Here is a 26,214-nt window from a genome sequence, read left to right as displayed (position 1 = left end):
GAAACAGTAGCATCGGAAGCTGATGAACCAACCGACGACAGGGGGCCAGAATCGCCTCCGCACCAAGAGCAAGACACTCGGGAAAGGCGCTATCCAGAAAGGATCAGGAAGCCTCCCCAAAGACTGAATATATAAATAGACTATTTTCAGCTAATGTTGCATGTTAACAGTGTTAATTGTAATTAGTTTGATATTTAATTGTTAAATGAGTGTTATGGTACTGTTAATCTAAAAGGGGAGGAATTGTAATGTATATACCTTTAAGGGGGGAACTATCTTTTACAGCTCATGTATACTGTAGTACCGGCAGTGACCACACCTGTATATAAACCCTGAGTTGTGATCTGTACAGTTAGTTCTAGAGTAACCCTCATTCAGTAAACACCTGTTGAATCGTTCCCTGCGGTCTTTGTCTGATTATTGAAGGACAAACATTAAGATACACGGATCTAACAGAGACGAGGAGAAATTTCTTTACACAGCGAGCTATGAACTGGAATGCACTGGCTGAAAGGGCGTGGAAGCAGATTCAATAGTAACTTTCAAAGGGGAATTGGAGATAAACTTGAACAGGAAAGATTTTCAGGGCTATGGAGAAAGACCGGAGGGAGTGGGATTAATTGGATAGTTCTTTCAAAGAGCAGGCAAAGGCATGATGGGCAGAATGGCCTCCTTCTCTGCTGTATCATTCTATTAACAGGTTTTATCTATTTTTGAATCAGTCATCGTATTTTGTCAGCTCTTGGTAGGGACTGAGTCAGACACATTAAGGAAGCTGAGATATTTTACTCTTCTGGGACAAGAAAGGGAAGCAATGCGTCTCCTGCTGTTAAGTGTAGAGAGGCATTGGTATTTGAGGAGAAGGTTGTGCAAACAAGAAGTCCTTAAGGGAGAAGAAAATGGAAACAAATTTAGGGGAAGAAGTGCAAAGCTGTTGAAAGGCAAGGCACACAACAAAGCAGGATACAACCAGACCTCCACACAACAGAATCATGATTACTAGAGCAAAATTGACATTTTCAGAATATTAATCATTGTAGTGCTATTGCCAGCATTGAGGCCAGTTCTAGCACCCCTACCGCCATTTTGACCAAGATCGGCGAATTGCACAGACCAGAGATTAAATAACAACAACTTTAATTTATATAGCGCCTTTAATGTAGTAAAACGTCCCAAGGCGCTTCACAGGAGCGTTCTCAGACCAAATTTGACACCGAGCCACGAGATAGTAGGGCAGGTGACCAAAAGCTTAGTCAAAGATGTAGGCTTTAAGGAGCCTCTTAAAGGAGGAGAGAGCGAGGTTTGGGGAGGGAATTCCAGAGTTTAGGGCCTAGGCCGCTGAAGGCACGGCCACCAGTGGTGGAGGGATGAAAATTGGGGATGTGCAAGGGGCCAGAATTGGAGGAGCGCAGAGATCTCTCAGGATTGTCGGCTTGGAGGAGGTTACAGAGATAGGGAAGGGCGAGGCCATAGAAGGATTGGAATTTTAAACCTGGGACCTTCTGGTCTAGATAGCTCAATTACATGCTGAGCCATCAGAGGAGTTCCTAAATCTCTGACTTAATGTTACCAGTGACCTAGCTGTCCTGTCTGAGTCTGGTGATTAGAACATCACTATGCTATGCAACAAGCGTTGTGCTGTGACTGAGGTCAGACACCTACGTGAGCTTTAAGAACAGTATCAGCCTGGACTTGGGTCTGTGGCAACAAATCCAAAAGGTTTTGTGGCCAGCTCTATTTTCTAAAGTGGGTCATTAGTATCTTACTTTTGTATGATCCCATTGAGAGTGACAATTGATCAGCACCAAGCTCCTTAAATCAAGGAGATGAGACACGTTTAGCATAATTTTGGTTCAGACACATTACCTTCATCAACTTTTTATCCATAGGTATTGTTTATAAACAAATGTACATTCACTGCTGATTGAATAATCTAAATAAGGGTCATAGAGTCATACGGCACAGAAGGAGGCCATTCGGCCCATCGAGTCCGTGCCGGCTCTCTGTAGAGCAATCCAGTCAGTCCCATTCCCCCGCTCTATCCCCGTAGCCCTGCAAGTTTATTTACCTCGAGTGCCTATCCAGTCTCCCCTTGAACACATTGAGTGTCTCCGCTTCCACCACTTCCGTCGGCAGCGAATTCCAGGTCATCACCACTCACTGCGTAAAAAAGTTATTCCTCACATCCCCGCCCCCCTGTATCTCTTGCCCAAAACCTTAAATCTGTGTCCCCTAGTCCTTGTACTTTCAACTAGTGAGAACAGCCTTTCCCCGTCTAGCCTATCCAAACCCGTCATAATCTTCTACACCTCTATCAAATCACCCCGCAACCTCCTTTGCTGTAATGAAAACAAATCCAGCTTCTCCAACCTGTCCTTGTAGATAAGAACCCCCACCCCCAGAATCATTCTGTTAATCTCCTCTGCACCCTCTCAAGGGCCTTCACATCCTTCCTAAAGTGTGGTGACCAGAACTGGACGCAATTTCCCAGTTGTGGCCTAACCTGCGCTTTATAAAGGTTCAGCATAACTTCTCTACTTTTGTACTCAATACCTCTATTTATGAAGCCCAAGATCCCATATGCTTTGTTAACCACTCTCTCAATATGTCCTACCACCTTCAGGGGCCTATGCACATTACTCCCAGGTCCCTCTGTCTCTGCACGCTCTTTAAAACTGTGCCATTAAGTGTATATTGCCTCTCCCTGTTCCTTCTGCCAAAATGCATCACCTCACACTTCTCTGTATTAAATTCCATCTGCCACTTGTCTGCCCATTCTGCTAGCCTTTCTATGTCCTGTTGCAGTCGATTGGTATCATCATCACTGTTTGTCACACCCCCAAGTTTGGTGTCATCGGCAAATTTAGAAATTCTATTCTGTATTCCAATATCCAGGTCATATATATATCAAAAAAAGCAGTGGCCCCAGCACTGACCCTTGGGGAACACCACTGTCTACCATCCTCCAGTCTGAAAAACAGCCATTTACCACAACTCGCTGTTTTCTGTCCTTAAGCCAATTCCTTGTCCTATCTGCCACTGACCCACCTATTCCATGAGCCTCAATTTTGTTAACCAGCCTTCTATGTGGTACTTTGCCAAACGCCTTCCGAAAATCCATGTAGACAACATCCATTGCATTCTCTTCATCGATCCTCTCTGTTACTTCATCAAAAATTTCAATTAGATTAGTCAAACACAATTTGCCTTTTACAAATCCGTGTTGGCTCTCCTTAATTAGCTTAAACCTCTCCAAGTGCCCGTTAATTTTTTCCTTGATTATTGTTTCTAAAATTTTACCCACCACTGATGTTAAACTGACCAGCCTGCAGTTACTGGGATTGTCCTTACACCCTTTCTTGAACAATGGTGTCACATTTGCCACTTTCCAATCCTCCGGCAACTCCCCCGCATCTAGGGAAGATTGGAAAATTATGGCAAGCCCTTCTGCTATCTCCTCCCTCAATTCCCTTAGCAACCTGGGATGCAAGCCATCTGGACCAGGCGACTTACCCACTCTAAGCACACCCAACCTTTCTAGTACATCCTGTCTATCCATTTTCACCCCTTCCATTGCTTCTACCTTTTCCACTTCTACCGATATTTTGTCAGCATCCACCTCCTTAGTAAACACAGATACAAAGTACTCATTGAGTATTCAAGCCTTGCCCTGCGCCTTGAAGCATATATCACCTTCTTTGTCTCTAATAGGCCCCACCCTGTCTCTTACTACCCGCTTACTGTTTACCTGCCGGTAGAAGATTTTTGGGTTCCCTTTTATGTTAACTGCCATTGTACTCTCATATTCTCTCTTTGCCAATCTTATTTTCATCTTCACATCCCCTCTCAACTTATTGTATTCAGTCTGGTTCAAGGGTGTGGTCAAGCAATGATTATGATACTGGATTACGAATCCAGAGGTCCAGAGTTGAAATCCCAATAAGGCAACTTGCACGACTAAATTTAATAAATCTAGCAATGTGTGGGTTGTCACCAGAAAAATGACCAATAAACCTGCGAGATTGTTCTAAGCACCCAACTGGTTCACTAATGTCCTTCAGGGAACAAAACCTCACACCCCAGATCACCGGTCACAGGTTAACATGAGGTATCTGGGGTTAGAATAGCTAGACCCTGTAGAGTTGTTTTGAGGTCCCTACAACTGCTTTTATTCTCATATTAAGATATTTATAATCCTTACAAGATTAATTGTTTTTGGTTTGAAAGGCAGAATTACAGTAGGCTCAAAAAAATGGTAGAAAATGCACCAATTAAAGTGTTAGATGGAGAAAATAAATCTCATACCTTCTGGACTCATTCCCCATCAGGCATTCCTAAATTCACTACTGCTGCAAACTGTTTATGCAGTGATACCCGCCCTGCTGTATGCCTCAGAGACATGGACCGTGTACAGCAGGCACCTCAAAGCACTGGAGAGGTACCACCAACGCTGCCTCCGCAAGATCCTCCAAATCCATTGGCAGGATAGGCGCACCAACATCAGTGTTCTTGCTCAGGCCAACATCCCCAGCATCGAAGCTTTGACCACGCTCGATCAGTTCCGATGGATGGGTCACATTGTCCACATGCCCGATACGAGACTCCCAAAACAAGCGCTCTACTCGGAGCTCCGACATGGCAAGAGAGCCCCAGGTGGGCAGAGGAAACGCTTCAAGGACACCCTCAAAGCCTCCTTGAAAAAGTGCAACATCCCCACCGACACCTGGGAATCCCTTAACCAAGACCGCACAAAGTGGAGGAGAAGCATCCGGGAAGGCGCCGAACACCTCGAGTCTCTTCGCCGGGTGCAAGCGGAAGCCAAGCGCAGGCAGCGCAAGGAGCGCACGTCAACCCAAGCACCCCACCCACCCGCCCCTTCAACCACCGTCTGCCCCACCTGTGACAGAGACTGTAGGTCCCGCATTGGACTCATCAGTCACCTGCAAACTCATTTTTAATGTGGAAGCAAGTCATCCTCGGTTCCGAGGGACTGCCTAAGAGAGAGACTGCTGCAAACTGTTTATGTACAGTTTAAATTTCTTTTTCTTGCAGCAAATGTTGGGTACACCAGACACGTGAGTTACATAGAACAGGCCATTCTGCCCCACTGGTCCCTGCTGGTGTTTATGCTCCACACGAGCCTCCTCCCTCCCTACTTCATCTCACCCCATCACCATATCCTTCTACAATAGCAAAATCATATCCTTCCATTCCTTTCTTCCTCGTGTGCTTCCCCTTAAATGCATCGATGTGATTCGCCTCAACCACTCCCTGTTGTAGCGAGTTCCACATTCTCACCACTCTCTGGGTAAAGAAGTCTCTCCTGAATTCCATATTTGAATTTATTAGCAACTACCTTATATTTATGACCCCTAAGGTTGGCATGTATGTAACTCTGAAACTGGAAACATTGCTCTGAAATATGTTTCAAGGTCCTTCCAACTTAGAGCCTGCTTTCCTTTACAAACAGTAGACCTTGAACCATCCAAATTCCTAACACCTTTTAATGCACATAACATGAGGCAAGACCACATAATTCAGCTGTTCGACTCCCAGCCTCTTTCAACCCCATGCTTCTCTTTTATGCTCACCGGGCTGGGGAAAGTCTCTTCCCACTCCCTGTACAATTTTTTTTTAAATTGTTTATGGGATGTTGGCGTCGCTGGCAAGGCCAGCATTTATTGCCCATCCCTAATTGCCCTCGAGAAGGTCGTGGTGAGCCACCTTCTTGAACCGCTGCAGTCCGTGTGGTGAAGGTACTCCCACAGTGCTGTTAGGGAGGGAGTTCCAGGATTTTGACCCAGCAACGATGAAGGAACGGTGATATACTTCCAGGTCAGGATGGTGTGTGACTTGGAGGGGAACTTGGAGGTGGTGGTATTCCCACGCGCCTGCTGCCCTTGTCCTTCTAGGTGGAAGAGGTTGCGGGTTTGGGAGGTGCTGCCGAAGAAGCTTGGCGAGTTGCTGCAGTGCATCTTGTAGATGGTACACACTGCAGCCACAGTGTGCCGGTGATGGAGGGAGTGAATGTTGAAGGTGGTGGATGGAGTGCCAATCAAGCGGGCTGCTTTATCCTGAATGGTGTCGAGCTTCTTGAGTGTTGTTGGAGTTGCACTCATCCAGGCAAGTGGAGAGTATTCCATCACACTCCTGACTTGTGCCTTCTAGATGGTGGTAAAGCTTTGGGGAGTCAAGAGGTGAGACATTCGCCACAGAATACCTAGCCTCTGACCTGCTCTATTGCCACAGTATTTATGTGGCTGGTCCAGTTAAGTTTCTGGTCAATGGTGACCCCCAGGATGTTGATGGTGGGGGATTCGGCGATGGTAATACCGTTGAATGTCAAGGTGAGGTGGTTAGGCTCTCGCTTGTTGGAGATAGTTATTGCCTGGCACTTCTGTGGCGTGAATGTTACCTGCCACTTATCAGCCCAAGCCTGAACGTCGTCCAGGTCTTGTTGCATGTGGGCGTGGACTACTTCATTATCTGAGGAGTTGTGAATGGCTGGTTGGGCCTAGGACACTGCCCTGAGGAACTCCTGCAGCGATGTCCTGGGGCTGTGATGATTGACCTTCAACCACCACAACCATCTTCCTTTGTGCTAGGTATGACTCCAGCCAGTTGAGTGTTTTCCCCCGATTCCCATTGACTTCAGTTTTACTAGGGCTCCTTGATGCCACACTCGGTCAAATGCTGCCTTGATGTCAAGGGCAGTCACTCTCACCTCACCTCTGGAATTCAGCTCCTTTGTCCATGTTTGGACCAAGGCTATAATGAGGTCGGGAGCTGAATGGTCCTGGTGGAACCCAAACTGGGCATCAGTGAGCAGGTTATTGGTGAGTAAGTGCTGCTTGATAGCACTGTCGATGACACATTCCATCACTTTACTGATGATTGAGAGTAGACTGATGGGGCGGTAATTGGTCGAGTTGGATTTGACCTGCTTTTTGTGAACATGACATACCTGGGCAGTTTTCCACATTGTCGGATAGATGTCAGTGTTGTAGCTGTACTGGAACAGCTTGGCCAGAGGCGCGGCTAGTTCTGGAGCACAAGTCTTCAGCACGATAGCCGGGATGTTGTCGGGGCCCATAATCTTTGCTGTATCCAGTGCACTCAAGCTGTTTCTTGATAGCACGTGGAGTGAATCGAATTGGCTGAAGACTGGCTTCTGTGATGGTGGGGACCTCAGGAGGAGGCCGATATGGATCATCCACTCGGCACTTTTGGCTGAAGATGGTTGCAAGTGCCTTGTCTTTTGCACTCATGTGCTGGGCTCCACCATCATTGAGGATGGGGATGTTCATGGAGCCTCTTCCTCCCGTTAGTTGTTTAATGGTCCACCACCATTCACGACTGGATGTGGCAGGACTGCAGAACTTTGATCTGATCCGTTGATTGTGGGATTGTTTAGCCCTGTCTATAGCATGCTGCTTCTGCTTTTTAGCATGCATGTAGTCCTGTGTTGCAGCCTCCCCAGGTTGGCACCTCATTTTTAGTTATGCCTGATGCTGCTCCTGGCATGCTCTTCTACACTCCTTATTGAACCAGGGTTGGTCCCCTGGCTTGATGGTAATGGTAGAGTGAAGGATATGCCAGGCCATGAGGTTACAGATTGTGGTGGAATACAATTCTGCTGCTGCTGATGGCCCACAGCGCCTCATGGATGCCCAGTTTTGAGCTGCTAGATCTGTTCTGAATCTATCCCATTTAGCACAGTGGTAGTGCCACACAACATGATGGAGGGTGTCCTCAGTGTGAAGACGGGGCTTTGTCTCCACAATGAATGTGCGGTCGTCACTGCTACGAATACTGTCATGGACAGATGCATCTGCAACAGGTAGATTGGTGAGGACGAGGTCAAGTAGGTTTTTCCCTCGTGTTGGTTCTCTCACCACCTGTCGCAGGCCCAGACTGGCAGTTAAGTCCTTCAGGACTCGGCCAGCTCGGTCAGCAGTGGTGCTACCGAGCCACTCTTGGTGATGGACATTGAAGTCCCCCATCCAGAGTACATTCTGTGCCCTTGCTACTCTCAGTGCTTCTTCCAAGTGGTGTTCAACATGGAGGAGTACTGATTCATCAGCTGAGTGAGGGCGGTAGGTGGTAATCAGCAGGAGGTTGACCTGAAGCTTGACCTGAAGCCATGAATCTTCATGGGGTCCGGAGTCAATGTTGAGGACTCCCAGGGACACTCCTTCCCGACTGTATACCACTGTGCCGTCACCCCTGGTGGGTCTGTCCTGCCGGTGGGACAGGATGGTGACGGCACAGTATACCCAGGGATGGTGATGGAGGAGTTTGGGACATTGGCTGAAAGGTATGATTCTGTGAGTATGACCATGTCAGGCTGTTGCTTGACTATTCTGTGGGACAGCTCTCCCAATTTTGGCACAAGTCCCCAGATGTTGGTGAGGAGGACATTGCAGGGTCGACTGGACTGGGTGTGGTACTGTCGTGTCCGTAACCGGTGCCGAGTTTGATGCCGGGTGGTCCGTCCGGTTTCATTCTTCTTATTGTTTTCTGTAGTGTTTGTTACAACTGAGTGGCTTGCTGGGCCATTTCAGAGGGCGGGTAACCACAATGCAGTGGATCTGGAGTCACATCAATAGCAGATTTCCTTAAAGGACATTAGTGAACCAGATGGGTTTTTACGACAATCCAAAAATGTCCTGGTCATCATTACTGACACTAGTTTTTTTCTCCAGCTTTATTTAATTAACTGAATTTAAATTCCCCAGCTGCCGTGGTGGGATTTGAACTCATGTTTCTGGATTACTAGTACAATAGCAAAATACTGCAGATGTTGGAAATCCGAAATAACAACAGAAACACCCCTTCCAGGTGAAACAGCGATTTACTTGTACTTCTCGCAATCTAGTATACTGTATTTGCTGCTCACGATGCGGTCTCCTCTACATTGGGGAGACCAAACGCAGATTGGGTGACCGCTTTGCGGAACACCTCCGTTCAGTCCGTAAGGATGACCCCGAGCTTCCGGTCGCCTGTCATTTTAATTCACCGCTCCACTCCCACTCAGACCTCACCGTCCTTGGCCTCTTGCATTGTTCCACGGAAGCTCAACGTAAACTCGAGAAACAGCACCTCATCTTCCGACTAGGCACTTTGCAGCCTTCCGGACTCAATATCGAGTTCAACAATTTCAGATCATAACCTCGGCCCCATTACACATTTTTTCTTGTAATTTTTCCACTCCTTTCCCCCCCCCCTTTCCTTTTGTTTCTCTCTCACACCTGGCAGCTATCTCTTGCCCTGCCAGTACACTTTTCACCTAATCTCAGCCTATTACCATCTCGTCTAGCTCTTTTGTTTCTTTCACTTCTTTTGTCCGATCGCAGCCCTGCCTTCGATCTATTTTCTTTCCAGTTTTGAAGAAGGGTTCGACCCGAAACGTCAACTCAAATTTCTCTCCACGGATGTTGCCTGACCTGCTGAGTTTTTCCAGCATTTTCTGTTGTTATTTCTGGATTACTAGTCCACTATGCTACCATTATGGACAGGATAGTAATAGGTAGAGAAGATGTACTAAGAAGATTAGCACTGAAAGTTGGTAAGTCACCTGGTCCAGATTGAATGCACCTAGGTTGCTGAGAGAAGCAAGAGTGGAAATAGTGGAGGCATTGGTCACAATCTTTCAATCCTCATTGGATACAGGAGTAGTGCCAGAGGACTGGAGTGTTGCTAATGTTATTCCACTATTCGAGAAAAGGGAGAGGGATAAACCAGGAAACTACAGGTCAGTCAGCCAAACGTCGGTGGTGGGGAAGTTATTGGAAACTATTATCAGGGACAAAATAAACTTTCATTTGGAAAGGCATGGGTTAATCAAGGAGAGGCAGCATGGATTTGTTAAAGGCAAATCGTGTTTGACCAGCATGATTGAATTCTCTGATGAGGTAACAGAGAAGGTTGATCAAGGTAGTGTAGTAGGTGTTGTACATATGGACTTTCAGAGGGCATTTGACAAAGTGCCACACAGGAGGCTTTTTAAGAAGATGGAACCCATGGAATTAAGGGGTAATGGGTACAAAATTGGCTCAATCACACGAAGCAGAGGGTGGTGGTGGATGGAGGTTTTTCAGACTGGGAGGTGGTTTGCAGTGGTGTTTCCCAAGTCAGTTTTAGGTCCATTACTCTTTTCAAATTTTATAAATGACCTCGACTCGGGTGTAGGGAGCAGCATTATAAAGTCTGCAGATGATACGAAACTTGGCAAAGCAGTAGATCGTGATATTTATAGGCTTCAGTAATTCAATCTTATTTTTTTTAAACTTCCACGGTTTCTTACAGACTTCTGATTGTGTGTTCTGGGCCAATGTTTATCCTTATTAAAATCAATATTTATCCTCAATCAACATCACTAAAAAAAACAGATTATATCTCATTTGCTGTTTGTGGGAGCTTGTGCACAAATTGGCTGCCACGTTTCCTACATTATAACAGTGATCCACACTTCAAAAAGTACTTCATTGGCTGTGAAGCGCTTTGGGACGTCCTGAGGTCATTAAAGGCGCTACATAAATGCAAGTTCTTTCTTCCTTTATAACTAGCTTCAGGGTCAGAGGTGAAAAGCCTGATCACCATCAGTCACCCCTTGACGCAAAGGCCACATTTGTGTGGATGTCGGGGATGATGCCCCACACAGTCGAACATCCCTGGCGACACCCATGATCCAGGCTGCCACATCAGGGCCGACTTTTCAGTGGAGGTTGGGAGGACGTGTCGGGAGGGGGATGGAGGCGGGAGGGGGATGGAGGTGGGGGTGGGGGAGCATTGTCCACAATCGCCTGTGGACGGGTGGCCAACCTCGAGGAGGGCGTCCAGGAATTCCCGACACGTGCCCTCAATTGATAAGGCTCTGCGTTTGGGGGCATTTGCAAATAGAAACTGTTTCCACTGGCTGAAGGGTCGATAACCAGAGGGTACAGGGTTAAGGTGATCGGCGAAAGAACCAGAGGGGACACGAGGAAAAATGTTTTTTACGTAACGAGTGTTTAAGGCTAAAGGGATCAAGGGGTATGGGGAGAAAGCATGGACTAGGTATTGAATTTGGATGATCAGCCATGATCGCAGTGAATGGCAGAGCAGGCTCGAGGGGCCGAATGGCCTACTCCTGCTCCTATCTTCTATGTTTCTATGGAAGACACTGCCTGATAGGGCGGTGGATACAGATTCAATAGTAGCCTTCAAAAGGGAATTGGATAAATACTTGAAGGAGAAAAAACTGCTGATGCTCCAGTGCAGTGCTGAGGGAGTGCTGCACTGTCAGAGGTGCCGTCTTTCAGATGAGACGTTAAACCGAGGCCCCGTCTGCTCTCTCAGGTGGATGTAAAAGATCCCACAGCCACTATTTTGAGGAAGAGCAGTGTCCTGGGCCAATATTTATCCCTCAACCAATATCACTAAAAACAGATTATCTGGTCATTTATCACATTGCTGTTTGTGGGAGCTTGCTGTACGTAAATTGGCTGCCGTGTATCCTACATTACAACAGTGACCACACTTCAAAAAGTACTTCATTGGCTGTAAAGCACTTTGAGACATCTGGTAGTTGTGAAAGGCGCTATAGAAATGCAAGATCTTTCTTTCGTTACTTATGAGGAAAGAGCTCCTATAGGGTTGGGGAAAACAGGAGCTTCATATAAGAGCAGAGTTTGTAAAAAATGGCTGAACGTTTCCAGCTCATTGCAGTAAATCAATTTCATAGACTCACAGAAGGAGGCCATTCGGCCCATCACGCCTGTGCCGGCTCTTTGAAAAGAGCTCTCCAATTAGTCCCACTCCCCCTGCTTTTTCCCCATTGCCCTGCCGAGGTTTCCTTGTCAAGTATTTATCCAATTTCCCTTTTGAAAGTTGGTATTGAATCTGCTTTCAGGCAGCGGGTTCCTGATCACAACAACTCGCTGGGTGAAAACATTCCTCATCTCGCCTCTGGTTCTTCTGCTAAATTATCTTAAATCTGAGTCCCCTGGTTACCGAGCCTCCCGCCAATACATAAGAACATAAGACGTAGGAGCTGGAGTAGGTCATTCGGCCCCTCGAGCCTGCTCCGCCATTCAATAAGATCATGGCTGGTCTGATCTTGGCCTCAACTCCACTTCCCCGCCCGCTCCCCATAACCCTCGACTCCCTTACCTTTCAAAAATTTATCTCCACCTTAAATATATTCAATGACCCAGCCTCCACAGCTCTCCGGGGAAAGAGAATTCCAAAGATTCCCAACCCTCTGAGAGAAGAAATTCCTCCTCATTTCCGATTTAAAAGGGTGCCCCCTTATTCTGAAACTCTGCCCCCTCGTTCTAGACTCCCCCACGAGGGGAAACATCCTCTCTGCATCTACCCTGTCAAGCCCCTTCAGAATCTTATATGTTTCAATAAGATCCCCTCTCATTCTTCTAAACTCCAATGAGTATAGGCCCAACCTGCTCAACCTGTCCTCATAAGACAACCCCTTTACCTCCAAAATCAGTAGATACAGCTTCTCCTTATTTACTCTATGAAAACCCTCATTTCTTACCACTGCAGTAACCAACCTAACTGTGCGCCTCTGAAAAACGAAGGGACTTCAGCCGCGTTGAATGCTTTCCTCAGTCATTTTACTTTTAGGCAAAGCAGCTGACAATCATCTTGTTTATTCAACTAGTAGCTGCGGGAGACGCTGCCAAAAAACTCGCCTCTTGCAAGGAAGGCAGCCGATTTGCCACAGGCCTGTTCTCTTTTTTAAGGTTGTGTTTCCTTGTGTGTCTTCCTTTCCATATTTTCAGGTGTCATGGAATTTCATGGAATAAGAACGAAGGGCATTGCTGTACACTTTGAACCACGTGACAATTTCATGCAAACGAAGGTAGCAGCTGGAACATTGCAAACATTACTCTTGTCTTGTTTATTGATCCCATATTCTGCACTTCATTTCTCAGTGAGCTTGCCATTAGTGGAAGATATCCAGTTGGATTGGTAGACGGAGGGGGGAGGAGCAGGAGGTGGGAGGAGCAGGGGGAGGAGGAGAAGCAGGAGATGGGGGAGGAGGAGGGAAGGAAAGTTGAGGGAGGAGAAGGTGAGGGGAGGAGGAGAAAGAGGAAAGGAGGAGGCGGAGGGAGGGGAAGGTGAGGGAGGGGGAGGAGAAGGTGAGGGGAGGATGAGAAGAAGGAAAGGAGGAGGCGGAGGGAGGGGCAGGTGAGGGAGGGGGAGGAGAAGGTGTGGGGAGGAGGAGAAGAAGGAAAGGAGGAGGCGGAGGGAGGGGAAGGTGAGGGAGGGGAAGGAGAAGGTCAGAGGAGGAGGAGAAGGAGGAGGCGGAGGGAGGGGATGGTGAGCAAGGGGGAGGAGAAGGTGAAGGAGAGAAGAAGGTGAGGGGGAGGAGGAGAGGGAAGAGAAGCTCTCCCAAATACTGTGTACTACAGAGGTTTTGAGGGGAATTTGTGCGGAGTTGTGGACAGAAGACTGAGGAGAGGGGGGTCCATGAGCTGGAGATGCTGCTCTCTGGAGGAGGAGATTAAAATTCTGCACCGTAGGAGCGGAGGGCTGGGAACGGCATGCTGGGATTGGTAAGGATTGATTGCTCTGTCAGAGGAAGGCCAAGTGTTGGAACTGCTGCTCAAGGGCGTGGGGTAGGTTTCTTCAAGGTTGTGGAGAAGATGCTGAAAGGGGATGCGTCCACTAACTGGAAATACTGCGAAGTGGGGTAGGGGAGGGGGGCTCGGAAAAGGGAGAATAAAGGTTCCTTGGAGATACTATTCTGTACATCCACAGTCCAGTGGCCGCATTGAGGTGAAGGAGGGAGTACAATATACCTGGTAGCACTGCTCAATGAGGGGAGGTGGGCGCCAAAATAGCATTTTAACTCACTGGTGTTACTGTCAGCTTGGCAAGACAAATACGGCCATCACTTCTGATTCAGACTCATTACAAAGTGTCTTCCCTGGGACCATTGCTTCAATGTTACAGGACCTGGGTGATCTTATAAACATTGAGCTCGCTGTCCTTCATCTTAAGCCTGTGGACATGGTGGGAGCAGTACTTAGATTAAACTTCATGTTGGTAACCTTGCAAACTTCTTCTTAACTTGTAGTGAAGGGAGGTCTAAGTTCAGTAGAGTGGGGCTTTCACATAACATTGGTTGAGCTCCACTGTACTTAATGGGTCACATAACGTGAGCCCTCACAGCACCACCTATGGATGCAGTGCCTTCAGAATGCGGCATCCACTCACGATTTTTTTTACATCTATATATATAAAAGGATACATATGTCTGTCTGTCTGTCTGTCTATCTGCCTGTCTGTCTGTCTGTCCTTCGGTGTGTCTGTCCGGCTATGCACTCTAAAGTTATAGAGCGTACCTACATGTGCGTTACATCAAAAGAAAGCTTACGATTCCAGAACGGTCGTAAGTGTATTTATGTTTCGGCGAGACAAAAATTGCGCCCGCGGTATTCAAAATTCCGCTCATTAGCATCTCATTATCCGCTCATTAGCAATAGAGTGACGTCGAGGTCGACCAATCGTACGGCGGGTTCCTGGCGCGTGCATGCGGGCCCTCCTACAGTTGAGTGACGGGACGATTGACCAATCCTACGCTTCGGTGACCTGACGGTCCACCAATCGGTGTGTGTGTGGGCGGGCCTTATCGTTCTGAACCGAGGTGAGTCGCCGCCATCTTGATTCCAAACTTTTCATTTCTTTTTCCCGCTTTCTGCGGGTTTCTTTTCAAATCTACATTTCCAGAAAAAAAAAAGTTGCTTTTAAAAGACAAATTGTTTTTTAAAAAAGTTAATTAATTTGTAAATCTTTTGTCTAACCTCTATAATTTTCCTACCTTTCACCGTTTTTCCAGGCCTCAAAGCCTGGGCGTCTGTTGACCAGCCACGCCCGAGCTAGGCACCTCCCGTCGTGATCGACAAAAGGCCAGCGGTCGCCGCCATCTTTGTGAAGGCTGGAGGGGGCCAGCCTGAGCCGAGCATCGCCACTGCCGCCATCTTAGTAAAGGCGGGCGGGACGGGAGTCAGCGTCCGCGTCATCTTCCGCCCGGAGCGCGACTTGAGTCCGGCCGGGCCTCACGCGGTAGGTTGCGTGGCGGCGTCTCTCTGGTTTTGAAGCCGGCTCGGGCGGGGAGCGGGGCTCGGGAAGGCGGAGCTCGGGAGAGCGGGAGGGCGGGGCTCCGGAGAGCGGGAGGGCGGGGCTCCGGAGAACGGGAGGGCGGGGCTCCGGAGAGCGGGAGGCCGGTGCTCGGGAGGGCGGGGCTCGGGCTGAGCCATGTCAGTGCGTGGGACGGCACGGAGCTCCGCGGAGCCATCGGGTCTGCTAGCTCCCCCCCTCCCTTTCTCCCCCACACCTCCCCCCTCCCCTCCCCCCCCTCTCCCCCCTCCCCCTCCCCCCCCCTCTCCCCCCTCCCCTCCCCCCTCTCCCCCCTCTTCTCCCCCTCCCTCCCCACACCCCCCTCCCCTCCCCCTCCCCCCCACCCCCTCCCTCCCCCCCCTCCACCCCCTCCCTCCCCCCCACCCCCTCCCTCCCCCCCAGTCGCTCTCTCTCTTCCCCCCAGTCGCTCTCTCTCTTCCCCCCAGTCGCTCACTCTCTCTCTCTCCCCCCCAGTCGCTCGCTCTCTCTCTCTCCCCCCCAGTCACTCGCTCTCTCTCTCTCCCCCCCCAGTCGCTCGCTCTCTCTCTTCTCCCCCCCAGTCACTCGCTCTCTCTCTCTTCCCCCCAGTCACTCGCTCTCTCTCTCTCTTCCCCCAGTCGCTCTCTCTCTCTCTTCCAACAACAACATTCCCTCAAAAATCCCCTCGGCACCGCCGGGCACTTCAGCTAGTATACATATATATGTGCCTTTTCTTCCAGTTATAATTCTGCTTTAAAATCCAACTTAGTCTTATGCAAAGACAACAACAATAACTTGTGTTATGAATCTCATCATCCTGAAGAAATGACTCATGAAATAACACTGGACGGCCAGCTGGTGGCGCCGTCCAAGGAGTATAAATACTCGGGCGTGGGCCCAGCTTTCCAGGGACATTTTGTAAGACAGGAACTAGTGAAGTACAACTAGACCTCCGTGTTCTGAAACAAGTTGATTAAAGCCTTGCTTTATACTCAAACCAAGTACTCAGTAGTCATTTTACATCAACTTGTATTTATATAGCACCTTTAACGTAGTAAAATGTCCCAAGGCGCTTCACAGGAGTGATATAAAACAAAATTTGACACCGAGCCACATAAGGATATATTAGGGCAGATGACCAAAAGCTTGGTCAAAGAGGTAGGTTTTAAGGAGTGTCTTAAAGGAGGAGCGAGAGGTAGAGAGGCGGAGAGGTTTAGGCAGGGAATTCCAGAGCTTAGAACCTAGGCAGCTGAAGGCACGGCCGCCAATGGTGGAGCAATTAAAGTTGGGAACGTTCAAAAGGCCAGAATTGGCGGAGCGCAGAGAACTTGGGGGATTATAGGGCAGGAGGAGATTATAGAGATAGGGAGGGGCGAGGCCATGGAGGGATTTGAAAACAAGGATGAGAATTTTAAAATTGAGGTGCTGCTTAACCGCGAGCACAGGGGTGATGGGTGAACGGGACTTGGTGCGAGTTAGGACACGGGCAGCAGAGTTTTGGATGAGCTTAAGTTTATGGAGGGTAGAACATGGGAGGCCAGCCAGGAGTGTGTTGGAATACGTGTAAGCTTAAATAAAACTCGCTGAAGTGAGAATGCTCCTTCAAGATCACTTCAGGAGTACCAGAAATTTCCACACAGTGTGTTCCATTTATCCAGTACTCGATGTGGACTTATATTCTGTAGCGGCCAAGGGTCAAAAATAAAACAACTATTTAATTTCACCTCTGCAAAACTGAACTTAACAAGCTGTTTGTTCAATGCTATGTGATGAGCACAATGAGGTAGCAGAGAGAGGGGAGGAGCGGGGGAGGAGATGAAGAAGATGGGGGCAGAGGAGGGAGAGGAAGGTGAGGGAGAGGAAGGTGAGGGGGGGAGGTGAGGGAGAGGAAGGTGAGGGGGAGGGGGAGAGAGATGAAGGTGAGGGAGGGGAAGGTGAGGGGGAAGGTGAGGGAGGGGAAGGTGAGGGAGGGGAAGGTGAGGGAGGGGAAGGTGAGGGGGAAGTGAGGGAGGGGAAGGTGAAGGGTGAGAGAGAGGAAGGTGAGGGGGGAAGGTGAGGGAGAGGAAGGTGAGGGAGGGGAAGGTGAGGGAGAGGAAGGTGAGGGGAGAAGGTGAGGGAGAGGAAGGTGAGGGAGAGGAAGGTGAGGGGGGAAGGTGAGGGAGGGGAAGGTGAGGGAGGGGAAGGTGAGGGAGAGGAAGGTGAGGGAGAGGAAGGTGAGGGGTGAGGGGGGAGGGGGAGGACGGTGAGGAGGGAAGGTGAGGGAGAGGAAGGTGAGGGGGAGGAAGGTGAGGGAGAGGAAGGTGAGGGAGAGGAAGGTGAGGGAGAGGAAGGTGAGGGGGGAAGGTGAAGGAGAGGAAGATGAGGGGGAGGAAGGTGAAGGAGAGGAAGGTGAGGGAGGGGAAGGTGAGGGAGGGGAAGGTGAGGATGAGGAAGGTGAGGGAGGGGAAGGTGAGGGAGGGGAAGGTGAGGGAGGGGAAGGTGAGGGGGGAAGGTGAGGGAGGGAAGGTGAGGGAGAGGAAGGTGAGGGAGAGGAAGGAGAGGAAGGTGAGGGAGAGGAAGGTGAGGGAAAGGAAGGTGAGGGAGGGGAAGGTGAGGGAGAGGAAGGTGAGGGAGGGGAAGGTGAGGGAGAGGAAGGTGAGGGAGGGAAGGTGAGGGGGGAAGGCGAGGAAGAGGAAGGTGAGGGGAGAAGGTGAGGGAGAGGAAGGTGAGGGAGAGGAAGGTGAGGGGGGAAGGTGAGGGAGAGGAAGGTGAGGGGGGAAGGTGAGGGAGAGGAAGGCGAGGGAGGGGAAGGCGAGGGAGGGGAAGGCGAGGGGGAGGAAGGTGAGGGGGAGGAAGGTGAGGGAGAGGAAGTGAGGGAGGGGAAGGTGAGGGAGAGGAAGGTGAGGGAGAGGAAAGTGAGGGGGACGGAGAAGAAGGTGAGGGGGGGAAGGTGAGGGAGGGGAAGGTGAGGGAGGGGAAGGTGAGGGAGGGGAAGGTGAGGGAGGGGAAGGTGAGGGGGAGGAAGGTGAGGGGGAGGAAAGTGAGGGGGACGGAGAAGAAAGTGAGGGGGGAAGGTGAGGGAGGGGAAGGTGAGGGGGGAAGGTGAGGGAGGGGAAGGTGAGGGGGGAAGGTGAGGGAGAGGAAGGTGAGGGAGAGGAAGGTGAGGGGGACGGAGAAGAAGGTGAGGGGGGGAAGGTGAGGGGGGGAAGGTGAGGGGGGGGAAGGTGAGGGGGAAGGTGAGGGAGGGAAGGTGGGAGAGGAAGGTGAGGGAGAGGAAGGTGAGGGGGAAGGTGAGGGAGGGGAAGGTGAGGGAGAGGAAGGTGAGGCGGGAAGGTGAGGGAGAGGAAGGTGATCGGGGAAGGTGAGGGGGGAAGGTGAGGGGGAGGAAGGTGAGGGGGGGAAGGTGAGGGGGAAGGTGAGGGGGGAAGGTGAGGGGGGAAGGTGAAGGAGGGAAGGTGAGGGGGGTGAAGGTGAGGGGTAACTCTGGCACTTTTCAGATATTGGCTGATGAATATGATATAATTTATTCATTGTTTGCTTAACACCAGAATCCATCAGGTGACGAGGATTACTTCCAGGCCACATAACCAGATATATGAGAGCTGCCCTGTTTGAATGAAATATACTTACATTCACTAACTCACTGAATATGCAATTATTCACTGAAAACATCACGGAGGTTTCCCATAAAAGGCAGGCCTGTTTGCAATGGCTGGTCTTCAGAGCACAAGATGAATTATTCGATATGCCAAACCAACTTCAGTAATCGGTCTCAAACACAACTACTGCCGGGATGTGGGACTTCAGTTATGATAAAGAAACTGGGGTTGTTCTCCTTAGAGCGAGAAGGTTAAGGGGAGATTTAATAGAGGTGTTCAAAATTATGATGGGTTTAGGATGCATGTACGTAAACGCACAAAGTGTGGTGAATAAGGTTGGTGAGCTACAAGCACAATTAGCCGTGTGGCAATATGATGTTGTGGCAATAATGGAAACGTGGTTTAAAAATGGTGAGGACTGGGCACTTAATATTCATGGGTACAAATGTTCAGAAAAGATAGCGAAGGAAAAAAGGGAGGTGGGGTGCAGTGCTGATTAAGGAAGACATTGTAGTGTTGGAAAGGGAGGATGTTCTTGAGGGGACTGGACAGAATCCATTTGGTTAGAGTTGAGGAGCAAAAAGGGTATGATCACGTTATTGGGGGTATTCTATAGGCCTCCAAATAATGAGGGGGAGGTAGAGGAGCAAATCTGCAGGGAAATCGCAGAGATATGCAAGAGCTATAGAGTGGTGATAGTGGGGGACTTTAATTACCCAAATATCGATTGGGATAATGCTACGGTAAAGAGAAAAGAGGGATAGGAATTTCTGAAATGTGTTCAGGAGAATTTCCTTGTCCAATATGTTTTTGGCCCAACTAGGAAGGAGGCATTGCTGGATCTGGTGCTGGGGAATGAGGTGAGCCAGGTCAACCAAGTGTCTGTGGGAGAACACTTGGGTACGAGTGATCATTGTATCATAAGATTTAGATTAGCAATGGAGAGGTGCAAGGAACAATCTAGAATGGAACTTCGAAACTGGAATAGGGCTACTTCAATGGGATGCAAAAGGATCTAGCCAGAGTAAATGGAACCAAAGACCGACAGGAAAAACTGTAATGGAACAATGGGTGATCTTCACAGACAGAAATCACAGAAACCCCACAGTGCAGATAGAGGCCATTTCGGCCCATCGAGCCTGCACCGACACATATCCCACCCGATCCCCGTAACACCTACACCAACACATATCCACCCTATCCCCGTAACCCCACGTATTTAATCCCCCTAACCCTAAGGGTCAATAATCATAGCCAATCAACCTAACCCGCACATCTTTGGACTGTGGGAGGAAACCGGAGCACCCGGAGGAAACCCACGCAAACACGGGGAGAATGTGCAAACTCCACACAGACAGTCACCCGAGGCCAGATTCGAACCCGGGTCCCTGGCGCTGTGAGGCACTATGCCACCGTGCATCTTTAAGGAGGAGATGTTCCAAGTACAGGCTAGGTACATTCCAACAAGAGGAAGGGTAAGGGAACCAAAGCAAGGGCTCCTTGGATGACGAGGGAGATAGAGAAGATGATGAAACAAAAAAAAGAGGGTATATGATGCATGTCAGGTGAATTCTTCAAGGGAGAACCAGACCAAATACAATAAGTTGAGAGGGATGTGAAGATGAAAATAAGATTGGCAAAGAGAGAATATGAGAGTAGAATGGCGGTTAACATAAAAGGGAACCCAAACATCTTCTACCGGCATGTAAACAGTAAGCAGGTAGTAAGAGGCGGGGTGGGGCCTATTAGAGACAAAGAAGGTGATATATGCTTAGAGGCACAGGGCAAGGCTTGAATACTCAATGAGTACTTTGTATCGGTGTTTACTAAGGAGGTGGATGCTGACAAAATATCGGTAGAAGTGGAAAAGGTAGAAGCAATGGAAGGGGTGAAAATTGATAGACAGGATGTACTAGAAAGGCTGGGTATGCTTAGAGTGGATAAGTCACCTGGTTCAGGTGGCTTGCATCCCAGGTTGCTATGGGAATTGGAGGAGGAGATAACGGAAGGGCTTGCCATAATTTTCCGATCTTCCCTAGATGCGGGGGAGGTGCTTGAGGATTGGAAAGTGGCAAATGTGACACCATTGTTCAAGAAAGGGTGTAAGGACAATTCTAGTAACTACAGGCCGGTCAGTTTAACATCAGTGGTGGGTAAAGTTTTAGAAACAATAATCAAGGGAAAAATTAACGGGCACTTGGAGAAGTTTAAGCTAATTAAGGAGAGCCAACACGGATTTGTAAAAGGCAGATCGTGTTTGACTAATCTAATTGAAATTTTTGATGAACAGGGAGGATTGATGAAGGGAATGCAATGGATGTTGTCTACATGGATTTTCAGAAGGCGTTTAACAAAGTACCACATAGAAGGCTGGTTAACAAAATTGAGGCTCATGGAATAGGTGGGTCAGTGGCAGCTTGGATAAGGAATTGGCTTAAGGACAGAAAACAGCGAGTTGTGGTAAATGGCTGTTTTTCAGACTGGAGGATGATAGACAGTGATGGTTCCCCAAGGGTCAGTGCTGGGGCCACTGCTTTTTTTGATATATATAAATGACCTGGATATTGGAATACAGAGTAGAATTTCTAAATTTGCCAATGACACCAAACTTGGGGGTGTGGCAAACAGTGATGATACCAATCGACTGCAACAGGACATAGAAAGGCTAGCAGAATGGGCAGACAAGTGGCAGATGGAATTTAATACAGAGAAGTGTGAGGTGATGCATTTTGGCAGAAGGAACAGGGAGAGGCAATATACACTTAATGGCACAGTTTTAAAGAGTGTGCAGGGACAGAGGGACCTGGGAGTTAATGTGCATAGGTCCCTGAAGGTGGCGGGACATATTGAGAGAGTGGTTAGCAAAGCATATGGGATCTTGGGCTTCATAAATAGAGGTATTGAGTACAAAAGTAGAGAAGTTATGCTGAAGCTTTATAAAGCGCTGGTTAGGCCACAACTGGAGTATTGCGTCCAGTTCTGGTCACCACATTTTAGGAAGGATGTGAAGGCCCTTGAGAGGGTGCAGAGGATATTTACCAGAATGGTTCTGGGGACGGGGGATCTTAGCTACAAGAACAGGTTGGAGAAGCTGGATTGTTTTCATTACAGCAAAGAAGGTTGAGGGGTGATTTGATCAAGGTATACAAGATTATGACAGGTTTGGATAGGCTAGACGGGGAAAGGCTGTTCGCACTAGTTGATGGTACAAGGAGTAGGGTGGCACAGATTTAAGGTTTTGGGCAAGAGATACAGGGGGGGGCGGGATGTGAGGGAAAACATTTTTACGCAGCGAGAGGTGATGACCTGGAATTCGCTGCCGACGGAAGTGGTGGAAGCGGAGACACTCAATGTGTTCAAGAGGAGACTGGATAGGCACTCGAGGGAAATAAACTTGCAGGGCTACGGGATAGAGCGGGGGAATGGGACTGACTGGATTGCTCTACAGAGAGCTGGCATGGACTCGATGGGCCGAATGGCCTCCTTCTGTGTCGTTATGACTCTATGACTATGGGGAAAGAGCAGGGGAGTGGGACTGATTGGAGAGCTCTTTCAAGGAGCCAGCACAGTGCTGTATGATTCTATTATTGATTCTATGCTGAGCTGGAAGTAGGCGCACTCTGACCCTAACCCGAACCCTAACCCCTTTCACCACATGTGCATTACCGTAGTTCCTGCTGTTAAAAATAACATGGCAGCTTCCTGCTGGCTTTGTCAGTTAAGCCAACGCCTCCAATTCATTTCCTTGGGCTACGATAATAAGTCAGAAATGCTCGGTTAAACTATTATTTCCAACTGAATTGATGCTCGGGCTGCCAAATCTGGTTGGAGGTATTCCTGGAGCTTTCATCACATGGCCTCCAATTGCCCCGCCCCCATGCTCCCGCCATTGGTTGATCAACTCGTCCATCCTCAAGGCGCCAACTGGATGGTGAAGACTCTCCCTCACCCGATTGGATGATTCTCGACTGTCAGTCAAACAGCCTTTTTCCCCCTTCCCCCCCCCCCAATCGCCAATATTTTTATAACTAATGCATTAAACTGGTCACAGAAAATGAAAAAAAAACACACCATTTTATTTAACACCCCCCATCTATGATTTTTCTCCCGGGTTTTTGCTTGCGGCGGTGCCCAGGAGATTAATCTTTAATTCCTGGAGACGCCAGGATAATCCTGGAGGGTTGGCGACCTGAAATCATGCTTAAACATAATCAGCAATATGAAAAGATAAATACCTCTGGTTGTGAGATGATGATAGCCCATTTGTGACTCAAAATTGTGTGTTTTCTGGTCAGCCACACTGATGGCGATATTTATAACTTTGGCTTGACATCATGTATTCTATTTGTAACAGTTGTAGTAGTAGGTTTTCAGTTTATAAATCGTGAATTTATGCGAGCACATTTGTAATCCAAAATGATCCTTTGTGATGCCACGTTGTCATTTTGACATCTTACCTTTGGTTACAAACATTCTACTTTTGGTCAAGGTGTTCATTACTACAGGTTAAGCCCAATGTGCAGCTGCAATACAACATATCCATATGGGTGATCCATCTCGGCCTCCTCCCGAGGTCCCACCATCACAGAAGCCAGTCTTCAGCCAATTCGATTCACTCCACGCGGTATCAAGAAACGGCTGAGCTCACTGGATACAGCAAAGGCTATGGGCCCCGACAACATCCCGGCTATCACGCTGAAGACTTGTGCTCCAGAACTAGCCGCGCCTCTAGCCAAGCTGTTCCAGTACAGCTACAACACTGGCATCTATCCAACAATGTGGAAAACTGCCCAGGTATGTCCTGTCCACAAAAAGCAGGACAAATCCAGCCCGACCAATTACCGCCCCATCAGTCTACTCTCAATCATCAGCAAAGTGATGGAAGGTGTCATCGACAGTGCTATCAAGCGGCACTTACTCACCAATAACCTGCTCACTGATGCCCAGTTTAGGTTCTGCCAAGACCACTCGGCTCCTGACCTCATTACAGCCTTGGTCCAAACATGGACAAAGGAGCTGAATTCCAGAGGTGAGGTGAGAGTGACTGCCCTTGACATCAAGGCAGCATTTGATCGAGTGTGGCATCAAGGAAGCCTAGTAAAACTGAAGTCAATGGGAATCAGGGGGAAAACTCTCCACTGGCTGGAGTCATACCTAGCACAAAGGAAGATGGTTGTCAATCATCACAGCCCCAGGTCATCACTACAGGAGTTCCTCAGGGCAGCGTCCTAGGCCCAACCACCTCCAGCTGCTTCATCAATTACCTTCCCTCCAACATAAGGTCAGAAATGGGGATGTTTGCTGATGACTACACAGTGTTCAGCGCCATTCACAACTCCTCAGATAATGAAGTAGTCCATGCCCGCATGCAACAAGTCCTGAACGATGTTCAGGCTTGGGCTGATAAGTGGCAGGTGACATTCGGGCCACAGAAGTGCCAGGCAATGACTATATCCAACAACTGAGAATCTAACCACCGCCCCTTGACATTCAATGGTATTACCATTGCCGAATCCCCCACCATCAACATCCTGGGGGGTCACCATTGACCAGAAACTTAACTGGACCAGCCACATAAATACTGTGGCAACAAGAGCAGGTCAGAGGCTGGGTATTCTGCGGCAAGTGTCTCATATCCTGACTCCCCAAAGTCTTTCCACCATCTACAAGGCACAAGTAAGGGGTGTGATGGAATACTCTCCACTTGCCTGGATGAGTGCAGCTCCAACAACACTCAAGAAGCTCGACACCATCCAGAACAAAGCAGCCCGCTTGATTGGCACCCCATCCACCACCTTAAACATTCACTCCCTCCACCACCGGCGCACCGTGGCTGCAGTGTGTACCATCCACAAGACGCACTGCAGCAACTCACCAAGGCTTCTTCGACAGCACTTCCCAAACCCGCGACCTCTTCCACCTAGAAGGACAAGGGCAGCAGGCGCATGGGAACACCACCACCTCCAAGTTCCCCTCCAAGTCGCACACCATCCTGACTTGGACATATATCGGCCGTTCCTTCATCGTCGCTGGGTCAAAATCCTGGAACTCCCTCCCTAACAGCACTGTGGGAGCACCTTCACCACACGGACTGCAGCGGTTCAAGAAGGCGGCTCACCACCACCTTCTCAAGGGCAATTAGGGATGGGCAATAAATGCTGGCCTTGCCAGCGACGCCCACATCGCAGGAACAAATTTTAAAAAACTACTGGCCTAATAGTCAACCTGCGTTAATTCAAGCCGGGCCCTGAGTGAAACAATATTACTGCTGTCTGGCTGTATCAGTTACATTGCGTGACATCGGCTAGACTCTATCGACTGCCCCTGGCAGAAGGGCTACATTATTTCAGACTGTTGTCAGCAGACCGCATTGCTCCAGCCTAACCCCTGATATCTGGTTGTATTGGCCCAGCCTGGCGTTGACGGTTAGGTTGCATTGCTTGGAGAGTTGCCCTGGAGGTCACTGGAATTCAGATGCTCCAGTTTGACTCTCATGGAATGCTGCATTGCTCCTGCGCGTCACCGAGCTTCATTTCATCAGTCGGACGAGTAAGTGACTAAATTGCATTGATATAGTCTGGCACAGTGGTCACGGAGCTGTATTGGTCCAGCTTGACACCAACATCCCTGGTCTGGAATCCAGCTATGGGAAGCCGCTTGCATGGAATGTGGACAACATGCCCAGCTCGCTGTATAACAATGACTTCAATGCTGGCAATGTTGGTTTGCTGCAGCACTTTGCTGTTTACTTGTCACTTAATTTTCATGAGAGGTCGATGTGAAGAAAGAAAGAAGAAAGAAATAAAGAACCTGCATTTATAGAGCACTTTTCACCACCTCAGGATGTCACAAAGCGCTTTACAACCAATAAAGTACTATTTCATTTCCTGTGCTTCTTCAGTCTTGCCAAAGGGTTGTGACACGAAACGTTGACTCTATTTTCTGTCCACGGATGTTGCCTGGCCTGCTGAGTTTTTCCAGCATTTTCTGTTGTTATTTCGGATTTCCAGCATCTGTAGTATTTTGCTAAAGTACTTTGGAAGTGTAGTCACAGTTGTAATGTAGGAAATCTTTCTAGCTACAGGAAACTCTTTATTATCCGGCACCAACGGGACCGGCGTGGTGCCGGTTTATCAAAAAGTCCGGATTACAGAGAGGTATAGTAAAAGGTACGAGAGCTCTGTACACAGCAACAAATCCAGGCTTCCCTGTTGCATAGCAACATGTGCAGGAAGTCTGGCCACAGACCAAGCGTCCCTGTTGCTTAGCAACAAGTGCAGGAACCCCAGTTACACAGCCACAGATCCAGGAACTGCCACTAATATGAAGTAAAACTTACCTGAACCTACTCCTGAATTTTGCCGGTTAACAGAGAGTTTCCTGTACTTCATATGCCGATGGTGAAGAGTCCAGGTTTCACAGCCGTATAAAAACGTAGTGAGAACTACTGCACTTTATACCCTCAGCTGTTGGCTGCGCCGGTTCTGAACATGATGGCACAGGTGGTCGCATAGTATAGTGGCTTTATGAT

This window comes from Somniosus microcephalus, chromosome 11 (assembly GCF_052327205.1).
Source record: "Somniosus microcephalus isolate GS21.2 chromosome 11, FLI_Smic_1.0, whole genome shotgun sequence".
NCBI lineage: Eukaryota > Metazoa > Chordata > Chondrichthyes > Squaliformes > Somniosidae > Somniosus > Somniosus microcephalus.
Note: the sequence above shows the minus strand (reverse complement) of the source record.